The 9,282-nt window shown below is 44.6% G+C and overlaps 1 protein-coding gene across 5 annotated transcripts in view; it reads left to right on the top strand.

Moving 5' to 3' along the window:
* TSNAX (translin associated factor X) overlaps window positions 1-9,282 on the top strand; it is a 393,490-nt gene that overhangs the window by 321,176 nt on the left and 63,032 nt on the right. The window lies entirely within an intron of this gene.

The following is a 9,282-nucleotide window of genomic DNA, read 5'->3' as shown; positions in this document are numbered from 1 at the left end:
TAGTTCCCTGTGCTGCACAGTAGGTCCTTGTTGTTTATCTCTTTTATATACAGTAGTGTGTGTCTATTAATCCCCAGCCCTCCTTTACCCCACCTTGCCCTTCCCCCTTTGGTAACCACAGTTTTCTATGTCTGTGAGTCTAAAACCTGTATTTTTAAAACCATGATTTTATTTGCTGTCAAACCATGTTGAAGCTGCCAAATATCTGATGTGCTTAAAAGTATCTCGATTAATTTACTTTGTATCTATTCAGTCAAGGATACTTGTAAATACATAAGTAGTAGAATCATCATTTGTAAATTATACCCATAAACTCTTTGTTTCATATAATATACAGGAGAATAAATATAAACATATTACCTCTATGTATGTGTGTGCACACGTACACATATGTAAACACACAGACTTGCAATTGAAAAAGAATAAACATTTTCATAGTCATTCCATTTATTTTGAAAATCCCCTTTTCATAACTATGCCTTTGAGTTTGTGGATCGGCAGGAAGTGGCATTCCCCAACCTTACTCTCCAGGAGCGGCTTGGATGCTGGGGAGAACCTGGCTTATTATTCCTCCATCAGTGAGCGGTAGAGAAGCAAACCGCTGGCAAACACACTGTGCTCTCAAGAAGAAAATGAACTGATGAAAAAACAATCTGAGTTGTAAGTTAGATGCATGTGTGTTCCTGTTCCCCACTTCTACTCAGGGGACAGGATTTGTGGATTTTTTTTCCCACCTGTTTCAGATAGCTAGGAGGGCAGCTGCAGTCAGACCTGCTCCATCCCCACTGCTGCTGCCCTGGACTGGGCTCATTAAATCTGGTGGCCTCACACCACTTCTGTGCACTTTCCCCCCGTAGCCAGAGTGCCTATTAATTGTCCTGCTTACAATCCTTCTAGACTCCTTTTGCAGCCAATAGAAATACCAAGGTCCTCATCAGCCCCACCCCCACCCCCAGGGCTCTCCATGCAGCAGCCCCAGGCTACTGCCCACCTCATCGCTGTATCCCCACCTTCTCCGGGGGCTCAGTGCTCCAAATTACCCTGATGCTTTCAATTCCCCAGCTCACCTCCCACGCAGTGCCTCTGGGGAGCCCTCCCCCTCCTAGCTGTTGGATTTGCACTCACCCTCGCACTCAGCACAATATCCCTTCTCTACTTTTCTGGCTTCCTTCTTGGTCCACACAGCAGGAGCCTCTTAACAACAATCAGCTGTATTGACTTCTGTCTGATTCTGTTGGACCGTGAGCTCCTTGAGGGTGGGGTCCATGCCTCACTTGCTTTGTATTCCAAGTGGCTGGCATGCTGTTTGGCAGATGGTAAAATTCAGTCCAATTATATTTAATGCAAATATCCAATACAATTATATTTAATGCAAGAATGAATGGATACATAGCAACTGTATCTTGAAATGTTATTTTCAACCATGAGATTCAAAGACTGGAGGCAGCCTAAGAAGATGCAATACTCCAGGACTCCATTTGTCTTGGCATCAAGTGTTTTTCTTTTAAATTGAGGTCTAGTCAGTTACAATGTGTCAATGTCTGGTGCACAGCACACTGTCCCAGTCATGCATATACATACATATATTCGTTTTCATAGTCTTTCTCTTTAAAGGTTAGTACAAGATATTGAATAGTTCCCTGTGCTATACAGATTTTTTAAAATCTGTTTTATATATAGTAGTTAATATTTGCAAATCTTGAACTCTCAATTTATCCCTTCTCACCCTCTTTCCCCTACATAACCATAAGTTTGTTTACTATGTCTATCAAATCTTAGTGGTATATAATAGAAAAGGGGAAAAAATTCTACCCTTAAGGAGCTTTCTCTGCTTATTCTTACTCCTTAAGTGAATTGTTTCCAGAGGCAGCAGCTAACATGGTATTTTGGTCTAGCTCATTTCCCTTTACAGCCGAACCTCATTTAAATTTCTGTTTTCACAATTATTATTATTTGGTGGGTTCTATTTGTTCATTTGTTTTAGTTTTTAGATTCCACATAGAGGTGAAAACATGCAGTGTTTTTCTCTGCCTGACTTAACTTCACTTAGTATGATCATCTCCAGGTCCATCTGTGTTGCTGCAAATGGCATGATTTCATTCTTTTTATGGCTGAGTAGTATTCCATTGTATATGGAAGATGTGGTATCTATTTTCTCAATTACTAAGTATTCTGTAGCCATGTTTTTCAAAGGGGCCAAAGAAATATTCAAAAGGCTTGTAAATGGGTTACATTTTTTTATTGATCATATGTTATATCTTGTGTCTCTAACTATTGTGCAGGGGACATTTATTATTGTCTAATGGACGACTCTTGTGTCTGGCTTGTGGCACCAAGCCCTCCACCCTATGGCTATGCGTAATTGTTTCACTTAAACTCGTGGAGTCTCTTGTAAGCAAGACCAATGGGAAAATTTCTTTTTTCTACCATTTTTTTTCTGAAGTTGAACATACAAATTGCCAGAAACTATAGATGCAGGTTAATGGATTATAAGTTATTTTTCTTTCCTTTTCTGAGGTGTTTTTGTTTTTGTTTTGAGTGTGCATCATACTTTTATAAGCCGAAGAGAAAACGGAAAAAATCATTACAGTCTGTTTTGAATATGGAGGTAGTTAGAAACTTTCTTAGGGACCTTCTTAGCTTTGGAGGGGACTCATTGGTCTTACCTGAAATTTATTTGGAGACATTTATTTTCCTAATTTAGTTTTTTTTTAAAATAATGTTTAGTTTTGCATTATTCTGAAATTTCTTTTTTAAAATGGATTTTGGCTGGCTTTCTCTCTCTCTCTTCCTCTGTCTCTTCCTCTCTCTCTTCCTCCCTTCCCTCCTCCCTTCCCTTCTTCCTTCCTTCCTTCTTCCTTTCCTTTCCTTTCCTCCCTTCCTCTCTTTCTTTCTTTCTCTTTCTTCCTTTCTTCTTGAAGGTACTGGGGATTGAACCCAAGACTTCTTGCATCCTAAGCATGCTCTCTACCACTGAGTGATACCGTCCCCCTGAAATTTCAATATGGACAGCTTGATGGGAAATGGTAGCTCAGTGAACTCACTCTACTGGTGAACAGCAGGGGGAAGCCGGGAGGGGAGAGCCCTGGTAACACTTGCCTGGGCCCCCTACCACCTTCCCACCTTGTCTAACCGGACAGAGTCAGCAAAACCAGAGAGTTAGACAGCTGTCCTGACCTTCTCTCTAAGCTGGCACAGGGTACATTACAGAAGACAAGCAGAAGACTAAGGCAACGTTTCTGTGGCCAAAGGGCGTGCCATCTGGGGCAGAGGCAGTGTCACACGCGGAACCAGGCCAGTGAGGGGACGCTCCCATGCGTGCCTCAGAGTCCAAGGTCTGTCCCCTCACGCGCGGCTCCCAGAGCCTCTCAGTCCACGATCTAATGATGATGGAAATCAGTGGGGAAGATGGGGTCCCTAGAATCCTTGTTTCCAAGGCAGCTGCATACAAGATAGTCCATCAAGATGTGGGGAGAACAGTTTAGAATTCCCATTTTACTTTTTCATTTCACCCACTTCATTTTTGTCTTTGAAAATGTTTTACAGACAGTAGCCCATGTATGCAATTCAGGAAACAAATACCTGAGTGCAATTTCATGATTTTCTTACTGATAAGAGTGCACACGTAATAATAATAAAAAAAAAATCAGAGACAGTCACATTCATTCACTTACTTCCCAGCACTGAACCCAATGTCACGTCTACCCTGTGCGGCAGCCGACTTCGTCTTCACATCCACAAAGGGAAAAGGGAGTTAATTCTGCAACGGAAGAGTCAGCACTCAGATTACACAAAGAAGATGAAAGACGCAGAGACACCAAGACGGAGGGAGAAGGGTTACAAACGGCACAGGAGACGGAATTTTAAATGTGGAGCTATGGGTAACTTGAGGCAAGAACTCGGGAGCCTTGTTCAGGTGTGTGGCCCTTAAATGGCAGAGGAGCCGGACGCCCACGCGTGCCCTTACCCGGGGAGCTACGCTGGCTCTCGAGGCGGGCGTGGGGGCTGCTCACCGGCTTCCCGACAGGAGCTTAACACAGGATGGACTCCTCCGGGGTCCCACCTAGAGTGCTCTTCGTTCCCAGTCATGCAGGGCAGCTCGTGGTGTTCCTGGGCACCTGCCACCGGCCCTTTTCAACCCGCACTGACCCGATTTCAAACGCTGCGGAGGGAAGTGAATAAAAGAAATGGCAGCCCCGCAGATAGGCCACCGGCTGCCACGGGAGCCCTCCCCGCTCGGCGCCCAGGAAGAGAGCAGGCGCGCGCGGGCACCTCCTTCTGCGTTTTCGCACTGTTACTGCTTTGTTTTGTTGCCGACACAGGCCTTCCTCCGCTCCCTCTGAACGGGAACAAGTCCCGCTCTCTCCCCAGACCTCCTTGCTCCTCGGGGAGCTCGGTGCCCTTCGCTGTGCCTTGCAGCCGTGCGCCCTCCTCCCGGTGCCGCCTCAGGGAGGCGGGTGCGCGGATGCTCTCGGATGCTCGGCGGCTGCCCTCCTGCGATGCCGTGACCCTCCTCAGCGGAGGCTGTCTGTGTTCGTATCAGCTCGCTGTCTGTCTCTCTGCCTCTCTGGCTCTCTGCCTTTGTCTCTCTTTGTCTTTCTGTCTCTGTCTCTCTGCCTTTCTGTCTCTGTATCTCTGCCTCTGCCTCTGTCTGTCTCTCTATCTCTGTCTCTCCCTGTCTGTCTCTCTGTCTCTTTGTATCTCTGTCCGTCTCTCTGTGTCTGTCAGTCTGTCTCTGTCTCTCTGCCTCTCTGTCTCTGTCTCTCCCTGTCTGTCTCTGTGTGCCTGTCTCTCTGTGTGTGTCTGTCTCTGTCACTCTCTGTCTCTGTGTCTCTCTCTCTATCTCTCTCCCTGTCTGTCTCTGTCTCTGTGCCTCTCTCTGTGTGTGTCTGTCTCTGTCTCTTTCTGTCACTCTCTGTCTCTCTCTCTGTCTTTGTGTCTCTCTCTCTATCTCTGTGTGTCTCTCTCTGTCTCTGTCTCTCTCGCTCTCATTAGCAGAAGGAGGCGTTCAAGATGTAGAGGCTGGGAAGCACATCGCACCTTTTCATTCCTGCCTGATCACTAGTCTCTCTGCTGACTTGAATCCTGTCTGTCCTTCAGGCTCTATTTAAGACGGCGCAGCCCGCAGGGATTTCCCCGTCCTCTGGCTCCTCTCTTGTCTCCTGTCTACCTCTCTCCTGTCCTTTGATCACACCGTCTTAGAACATGAATTTTTCTTTTATCTGTCCCAAGTTCTGCCTTCTCACCTCAGTTGCCCTCCCGGGGCTCAGTCCTCACACACAGGAAACACTGTGGCTTCACCCCCTGGCTGAAAGAGACGTTTGTTGCAAGCCCACATTTCCTTTCCAAAACCAGATAAAACAGTCCTATAGGTCTTGCACATGAAAGCCTTCATGAGAATATTCATGGCTAGATGCGCCCACTTTTGAATATTGAAGCAATCTGACTAGATTGTCTAATTTTCCAGGGGAAACAAGGATCTAAAATATCTTACTATTTTGAAATTCTAACTGATAAAAAATCATAAAGCACTTAATTCTACAGAGTTCTGCAAAATCATTAATTTAATATATAACTATGGACTGTTTACATTTAATTTTTAACCTTATTTCATCTTATACCAGAAAATCCTTAAGTATACTTAAAATAATGATGCTAAATATATAAAGATACATACGTACAGAAGAATAATATATAAAAAATAACAAGGTGGGGGGGTGGGTATAGCTCACTGGTAGAGCGTGTGCTTTGCCTGCATGAGGTCCTAGGTTCAATCCTTGTCCCTCCATTAAAAATATAAATAAGCCTAATTCTTTCCCCCCACAGAAAATTAAAAAAAAAAAATAACAAGATGGCATGAATTTAAAAAGTAGGAAGAAAAAGAAGGAAAAACAAGCGTAGGTAAATTTTGGTAACATTTTTATAGGGATTATAGTCACCACCATGAGGTTTACTGTTCTAGATATGGTGTGACGTGTGACTGATATATGTATAAAACTAAGTAATATTTTTTAAAGTATATGTAAGTGGTATAATTTATAATAAACCTTGGAGGTCTGCATTTGCCTTACAAGTCACTATAAAACTTTCCATTCTCTGAGAAGTCTAGTAATGAATTCTTACTCAGAAATAACCTTTTCCCCTGAAATGTTCAGCTCATGATGAATTTAGTTTGCAGAACGCTCCAGCCAATTTTTAAAAACCTACATGTAGTGCTTCAGAAAGAGGAAGCAGAGCGCGTGCCTCTGGAACCCCACCCAGCTCCCCCCACCGAGGCGAGAAAAGAAGCTCCGCCCCTGAAGCGCACCCCCATCTACGTCTGGTCCACGGACGGGGCACGGGGTCCACTCTTCCCGTCTAAGGATGCTGAGCAGTGCCGCCCAGACATGGGAATTAAGATGAAGGGTCTCCCTCCTCCGGAAGTTTCGCCATTAAGAAAAAAATAACCTTCAAACAAACACATCATCTCTCTCCTGACTAATGTGTAGAAGCTGAGACATTTAGATGAAGTGCAGCATCTGGAAGCAGATTGTCTGAATTCACGTGTGGCCAATTCTGAGCTGTCATGAAAATAGACCAAGAAGAGAGCAAAGATTTAATGATTCTCATCTAAAAAGAGGACTTAATAAATGCTATTATTACTTTACTAGCAGCTATACCACCATGAAAATTATGAAACCAAAAAAAAAAAAAATCTACATTAAAAAATCCTTTTTTTTTTTTTTTAAATGAAAGCAGAAGAGAATCTCTTACCCTCCTAGTGAAATTATGGAGAGAGAAGAGATGTTTGCTTTGTAGCAAATTGCCTCCATTAAGGGTCTGCCAAACCTTGTTGATAATCTAACCTCTTAGCTTTCTCCACTGCCTGCCACTTGGCCAGCTGTTAGCACCCCCTGCAGAGGCTGGAAAGGAAAAGAGATGAAGTAATTGAGTTGTTAATGGCTGAGGGTTGGAGCCTCCCAGGGTTTCTATGACCAGGGGGCATGATGAAGGATTGGTCGGACATCCTTTGGACTTGTCCAGTGAAGGGCTTCAAAGAGGGGAGTGGTCTTCTGCCCGGTACATAATGGGAAGAATCCAGCACAGACTTCTGGCTGGTTTTGGGGTGTTTGAAACAGAGAAAGTCCTAGCTCCAGAGCCCCAGGAATTGATCAACTCCTCTGATTCACGGAGCTTCAAGCCCTTCATCTTGACCCTACATGGAGCTCAGAATGTTACCGAGTCCAAACTTGTTCTGCTTGCCACATGACAGGACAATAAATCTGGAGTCAAGGTGCTGGGGCAAGGAATAATGACTTTATTTGGAAAGCCAGCAGACCGAGAAGATGGGGGACTAATGTCCTGGAGAACCATCTTCCCCAAGTCAGAATTCAGGCTCCTTTTATACTAAAAAAAAGGGGCGGGGGGTGTGTGGTTGGATGTTGCAAACTTCTTGGTGTCAGAATCCTTGCATCTGTCCACATGAGTCAGGTCACGGTGTCCCTGTAAACCTCCAACAAGACAAATGTTACTCTTTGTTCTGCAACTTTTCTCTCTATATGAATGGGAAAGTGTCCTAGGCTTAAAGGTCAGAGCCTTGAGAATGGGCTGTTCTGTATATTTCAAGCTATAGGCAACATTCTTTTACAAAAGGTGCAGAATCAGCATGACTGAGCCCAGGAAACAGAACCCAGGGTGAGAGGCAAAGGCACAGATCTCATGTGGAGTCAGATCTATTCTTCCTTACTCCAAGAGTGAAAACACTTCAGTCTCAGAGAGAAGGGGAGCCTTTTGGGGAGAGCATTCTGGGGAGGACTCCAATGTACTTGCTTCTCTCCCTCCGATATTTTCCTTCCAGAAAGTAAAAATGTTGCCCTAGAGAAGAGGGAGGCAGAAGGAAAGAAGATGAAGGATTGGTTGGACATCCTTTGCACTTGTCTGGTGAGGGGCTTCTGCCCGATGCATGATGGGAAGAAGCCAGGTAGCGTCAGCCACGTGGCTGGTCCATGAAGACAGATTTTTGGACTGCCTGTGAGGAGGGGTCTTAGGCACCTGTCATCATTTTCTTTGTCACTGATATTTCAACATTTACTTGGATGTGGGGCTGTTCTTCAAACATAGCCTGAAAAATTAAAAAAAAAAAAAAAAAAGAAAGATGACCGTGATCTTGCCTGATAGGAAATAGACAGGAGATTGACTGGTACTTAAAACAGAAGGCTGTGCTCACAGACTCCACTGTGGTTCGTGCGGTTCAACCAAAAGTGTGTCTGTTTTAAAGCAAAGATGTGATCCCTCTGCCCACTGAGATCAATTAAGAAATCAACCAATATTTAAGGAGGCCTGAGGCTTGGCAAGATGCCCAGTGATGCCTTTTTCTTTATTACATTCGGTTGAGGTGGCAGAAAGCCATTCCGCTGCGACTACTGTGTGAGACTGAACTTGGGAAGGCAGTGGAGCGCAGTTATGTCCACTTGCTCCATGGGCCCGTGTGCCTTGTCCCCCGGATACGCCGGGGTGCGCCACGTCATGCTCATTTCAAGGGCCCTCTCCCATCCTTAAAAAGGCAATTATAGTTAATCAATAGGGAATGTCCAAACTAAGATGATTTTTTTACAAACTCAAGAGAAACCATTATAGCTTGAGTGTTTTTGATGCATTTTTGGCAGGGAGCTGAGAAACCTGAAAGAAAAATTAATTGCAGTATCAATGGAAGCCCCAGTAGGTAGATACCCAATTTGTCATTAATTAAAATGAGAAGACTTTTAACGACTCGAGGAAGCATTGTCAAGATGGTGTGATAGTTTAATTTGCTCATATGGTATGAACCTGTTAGCCTGAGACGCATGATTAATCTGAGCAAAACTCCTCCTGGAATTTCTCTGATTCTGGCTTCTAGCGTGCAGTCATTTCTAAGACTCAGCTCAGTGCTCTTACCTTAGGTAAAAAGAGCTGGCAGCTCTGCCTTGGCAGATGTGGGTTAGGCGAAATAGCACACCGAATGTTCTCTGTGACTTGCTTTTTCCCTTCTCACTCCCCTACCCCTCCCAGTCACCCCGAGTCATACAACAGCGGGGCGGACCAACCTGCAGAGTAGTGACCTGCAGACTCTTTCTGTGCTGGGCTGTGTCCCCTTCTCTCTGGGAACTCACCCCCAGGCTGGGTTCTAAATTCCTTATCACAACTGCCTCAGGCAGGAGACAGTTTTTGTTTTCCCTCTGTTGCTGCTGATGTAAGGATGACATTTCTTGAGCAGGGAGAATTGTATGTGATTGTATTGTATGCTAAACTGCTGAAGATAATTCG

The sequence above is a fragment of the Camelus ferus genome, chromosome 11 (assembly GCF_009834535.1).
Source record: "Camelus ferus isolate YT-003-E chromosome 11, BCGSAC_Cfer_1.0, whole genome shotgun sequence".
NCBI lineage: Eukaryota > Metazoa > Chordata > Mammalia > Artiodactyla > Camelidae > Camelus > Camelus ferus.
The sequence above is the reverse complement of the archived record's forward strand: the minus strand, read 5'-3'. Positions and strand labels throughout refer to the sequence as shown.